The sequence below is a fragment of the Centroberyx affinis genome, unplaced genomic scaffold (genome assembly GCF_046629955.1).
Source record: "Centroberyx affinis isolate AG114_WGS23_722 - 3 ecotype Tasmania unplaced genomic scaffold, CSIRO-AGI_Caff_v1 ptg000923l_1, whole genome shotgun sequence".
NCBI classification, from domain to species: Eukaryota; Metazoa; Chordata; class Actinopteri; order Beryciformes; family Berycidae; genus Centroberyx; species Centroberyx affinis.
The window spans coordinates 32254-38253 of record NW_027279502.1 but is presented as its reverse complement, the minus strand read 5'-3'; positions in this window follow the sequence as shown (position 1 = coordinate 38253).

Sequence of the window (6000 nt, the reverse complement as noted above, 5' to 3'; positions counted from 1 at the left end):
CAACAAATTACTTTACTTATTACTCCCGGACAAAAGTAATTTGTTACACTACTCATTACATTACTTTTGCGTTACACCCTAAAACGACTGTGGTTTCTCCACCAACAAATCAAGATGAAGGAGAGGCTGGGATTCATTAGTTTCAGAGTTTCTCCTACCATTAAATTGGTGGAGTGGGTCACTGTGCCTTAAAGAGCTGCCATCTGTGTAAGAATTTTATTAGTCTGGGTTTCAAAGGAGAGTTTTAGCCCATGAAGTTCTAAATGCTGTTTCAGAGGCTTTTCTGCCCTGACAAGAATAAAAGGATTTTTTTGGCACAAAAAGTCTGTCTCTAAATATATTGAATATCGCTAAGGAACAATAAGTAATATTTTACTGGCTTGTTTCACAAAATGACCATAGTATATTGGTGGGGGGTTGTGCTGTTAATCAGTGCCAGTCACTCCACTGTTACCTCAATGGCTGCTGAGATTTCAAGCTTTCTAAACAAGGAGTCCGGTCCGTACTCTCCGTTTTGGTGGAAATGATCCACAGCCCCAGGCATTTCAAAATACACCAAAGCTCCACCCCTGAACTACCCCCATTGCATTCGGAGCTTCTTTCAGTTTCATTTGCGCAACCATGGAAGAACGTACAGCGACCAAACGATCGGCTTTGCAAGACACCTCTGCAACAAAGCCTTAAAAGCCTCATTCTGAAGCCAGAAAGGCCAATGACAATGCCCACTCCAAACCCAGAGTGAACACTGGTGCCGTATTTCAAAGGTGGAGGTAGCTTAGGACTCAAAACTTCAAGACCGATGCGGCGTTGACCCTACATTTGTTGGACAGGTAACCAACATATGATGTAGCTAACGTTTCGTGTTGATGCAACATGGCAAACGTTAGTACAGCTTCACTGTGCATGAATAAATATCTGTCAAGTGATGTGCTCACAAACAACCTGTTTCTAGTAAGCAGCTAAAAGGTATTGGGTAAAGTTAGTTATGGTTAGCTACAGCTTGAGCTGCTAAACCTCAGGGTTAGCCGATAGCATTGCTAGCTATCGATTCCATCTTTTACTTGACTTGCTGTATAATAGTTCTGTAACTCTGTGGGATGTTCTTAACATTTATAACATTTTGTAATGGGATATGTTACCTCTTTACTTGACATTTCTGGCTAGGTGGTGTCTGTTGTGAAAAAGCCAGTTCATACTTTCAGGCCACCGTAGTTCACGGGGACAGGAGGGGTGATAGAGGTTGGGGTGGAGCTGGGGGCTTTGGCTGAGACTTGTGGAGGAGGACATGTTTGTTGTAGTTCCTATGGCTGCCATTATATGTTGCAAAAGAGTCCATATTACTGATTGTTGCTTTACAAAACTCGAACCTCGAACCTTACTCTCTAAAGCTAGTAACACTCATCACCACTCATCATAACTGATCATCACCTGCTGTGGTTACCAGGTCAGCTATTCATTTTGAACAGTCATTATTATGTTTCCATATTTAGTGGTTTACATTGTAGTCATAGCATTTCACAAAATAGCGGTATCTATATTGCATTGACATTGCAGTTTTGAACAATCCAGTGTATTGTTTGTGTGTATTGTGTTTGTTGTAGGTGTCACAAGTCCTGAGAATCAACTATCACATCAAATTCCATTATTTATAAATCTTGAAGGTCAGACATGATATCACCCTTGTTAGGGTTTATGGGAGATTATTTTTGGAAAATGGAAGTACATAAATAATTAAAATAGTAAAACACAAATAAATAAATAGAGAGAGAGGGTTAGGTGAAACAATTCCTACATATACGGTATACACATATACATGCAAATACATATATATATACAGTACTGTGCAAAAGTCTTGGCACCCAAAAGTTTTTATACAAATTGTGTCTTAGATGTTTATTCATTTGTTTCTGCATTAGTCTGTCAGTAGACTGCTCTTTAGTACATTAGTTTGATTTTTTTGTACATTTTTTGATATTTAGAAACTTTTCATTTAATTATTTTTGAAAGCAGCTTCGCTTTATTTTTTTCTTTTACATGTGCCTAAGACTTTTGCACAGTACTGTATATATAAATATATATTTATATACGAATACATGTGTATACAGTATGAATCCAATTAATATAGGTGCAGGTGTGTATATACTTTTTCATACACACATACATACACACCTGCACCTTTATATTAAATTCAATTTAAATGCACATACACAAACACTAAGACTACAGAGACATGGTGTTTTCACATGATCTAGGAACAGGAGTCCATTTTACATTAAAAATATACATCTTTAGTTGAAGTTTAGCTGTCATGCTCTCCATAGTAAACACTCTTTTCACCCTGTATCCATTGTTTAACTGTTGGCAGACACCCATTCATTAAGTGAGCAGAGCTACTTGTGTGTTCACCCAATAGAAGCTCAGAATCCCACTGATGTAAACAAGTTTAATACCTTAGTCCCCTGGACTGTCTTTCCTATCCAGCCACAATCACACTTTGCACAAACTTCACATGCCCTTTCCTTGCTGCTGCTGGACTTGCTTCCAGTAGGTTGCTAATGATGGACTTTCCCATTGGATTGGTGGTTATGGGTTATTGCCAACCCACCAAACCACCAAGTGCTATTGAACAAAATTCTGGTTTTGACTGACTGCTATTGATTGTGTAAGATGTGTATGGCACTGGACTTCACATGCATGAGAATAGGCTACATATGAATTATTTGTCAGTTACACACACACACACACACACACACACACACACATACACACACACACACACACACACACACAAACAGCCTTGTGACAGCCTTAACTGCAATGACCACATCCTCAAACAGAGAAGCTTGATGAGGCTGTTGTTCAGATGTCAAATCATGATGCATTACTGTATGTCGAAATAGCTTGAAACATAACACTACTCCTCAACTGAATGACTGTTTTGTTTTGGAATTATATCCAGATCATTTCACAAAATAACAAGGTTGACAGGCTTCAAAATAGATAATCAGTGGAGATTCAATCTGATGTTATGGTCTTACCTGTGTCCTTAGGGCGTCCAGTTGTGGGGTAGAGCGCCGACTGAGATCCATAACCCCCCTCCTGTGCCAGAGGTCTCTTTTATAGGGTGACACTTCCTGCATCATCATCCCTGCTGGGGTTGATCATGTGTGACGCCAGACACACAAACACAAGCACACACACACACACACACACACACTGCATTTTCACTCCCACTTGACTTTCTCTTTTATCTTTTGAGGCCTTCATCTTATATCCAAAGATTGGTCAAATTCCAAAATTTGGAATCCCATGTACACGCTCAAATAGTGTTTGGTCACCACTGTCCCCCGACAATGGATGTGTAATTAGGTTTGCTCTCAAGACCAATGACAGCATGACAGCAAGCACACAATGAAAGTGAAGTGGGTTGAATCATAAAAGAAACAGACCACTATAAATATACACATAATGGATATGTGCCTTTTCTTACGTAAGAATTGCGTAAGACCATGGTTTGATCCCATTCATTCATGGGGTCAAACCAAAATCACGGACACAACTCAGATCAAGTAATTTTATGATGCTGCTTTATGGCCATATGCTGTATTGTTTAACAGTTATCCTGACAATGCCAAGGAAATATAGTATGAGAGCCGAATAGCTATTGAATAACAGTTCTGGAGAGTGCAGCAGAGAGAGCAGGGGTTCACATAAGTCCATGCTGTTTGCCCTCTCTGTTGTGTAGTATTTAAACAAAATAGTTTTTCAACAAAAAAGCTCAGGGATAAAAATTAAAAATGATAATTTTCCATTGTAGACTGATGTTTGAAAGTAAACAATCCAGATGTATTTATTAGGTAAAATTAGGTCTACACTAGCCTAAGGTATGACTGTGATTAGGGTAAACATCAATACCACTAATATTATAATACTATAACATTTTTAATTTTTTTATCAAAAACATCATTCAACACATTATTTCTTTAAGTTAGCAGGTATTTATAACTCCTTCCACTTATTTAAGACATTTAGCATTTTAATAGGCTTTTAACAATGGCAGGAGGGGGCACAATACACAAGTAAAATTAACTTTATTTCATGAATTGTTGCATTTTTTACTGACAGAATTAGACCATGTTGTGTACACCATCACTAATGAATACAAATCCAACAAAACAATACCACAATGATTTATGATGAAGAATTCATTTTATGGGACCAGTATGAGCTACTGTACATGTGCACTGTACACAGATTAACCTTCTCTTCTAATCATCTAGTAAATTAAAAGACAGTGCTTAAATCCAAAACTAAATCAATGTACTCTTACACATTACAGCATAATCGATAGAGTCATGCACATAACAAGACCACAAACACACATAAAATTTTGACTTCCTTTTACATCCCGTTTCATCCCCAAAGTGTGTAAAAGAAAAATGAGCGAAGCGTTAACAGTTATGAATTATGTTCATTATTTAGGCTATTTGTTTATTTATTTAATTTAGCTCTCCTTAAATTGACCGCTGCAGCCAACACGCTTCAAAACGCGCAACTTTTACTTTGAAGGGCGAGCTGTCTCATTGCACGTCTTAGGACAATGAAATTATGAAATACCCCGAAAAATGTGATTTTTCATTATACAATGTGAAAAATCGACTGCAAATGAATTATACTTCACGCACGGACCGTAACGTTTCAGTGTTTCGTGATCTAGGAGAAAAAGTTGTAGGCGTCCAATACTGCCGCAAGAGGTTTCACCAGGGAGTCAACTGAACACCCGGTGCGTCCCTATACAGATGTGAAAGAAGACCTTTTGCATTGTTATAGTGACACCAAAGGATTTGACAAAGCGTCAATATAGGACGAGTTGGGAATGAGAATTGATTGTTTAAAACTAGCCCATTTATACATCCCCTAGATTCAAGATGTTTCTGTTAAAAGTTGTAGTATTGCAGTAATCTGTATTATTTTGTACTGCTCTTATGTATGTATTCCCCACTTAAAGGATACAGCTGGTCTTTTTAAATACATTTCTTATTGTCAACAAATCCTCAAAATCAACAATGTGTTTGCTCTACTCCCGTTACTTCCTGACTTCCCACGTACCGTTTTTAGCCGTCAACCCGGAAGTCATTGGCTCCAATTGTCCAACCTTGAAATACAGCTCACAAAGACATAGTTTACATTTTAAAAATCGTTAACTGTTACCAAGAAAAGTCAGACTGTTGTAGTTATTACCAAATTAAATTCAAATGGGAATAAATTCCTCATTACGCCGGGGACTATTTTCAGTGCCACGGAACTACTTTCCTGAGATCGCAAACGTGTTTACAGCCGGCTTATTGAGTTGTTTGAGGAAAAAGTCGGCTGGCCCGGTGCATCGTGATGATGAAATATGTTGCCCCGAGCAACGGCATGGCTCTTTGACGTGTTTTTAATAGTTTTTTTAATACAATGGAGTTCTATGGCTGCTGGGACATGGCTGCATTGGGCACCGGCTACATGGACGAGACTTGCTGGCAAAACAAATTCATTGCTGATATTGTTATTTTCATAGGATTTGTTGACGGTAAGCAATGCATTAAAAAACACCAGCCTTATCCTTTAAAGGAAATTTCAAAAATTAAAAATAGAAAACATGTTATGTAAGTATTTCTAGCTAAACTGCTTGAATTGAAACAAAGTGTCCATTAACCTAGCTTTGATTTTTTGCAGTTCTCCCTCACCTCAATTGAGTGCCACAGTTTCCCGCTGATAGACCAACTTCCACACACACCTAATGCACAGGTGATGGATGACTTGTTGTGGCATTACATGGTTACCATGGTTACCATGGCATTTGCACAGACTTTTCTCCAGCCTTACTTTAAACAGAACAAATACTGGGCCAGGTCTGGGTTTTCTCCCAAGTGGTGAGCTGGGTCAGAGCTGGGTTATTTTAACCCCGCTTTTCTTGATATCTTGATATCTTATATCTTGATAACTCAAACCTGGGTC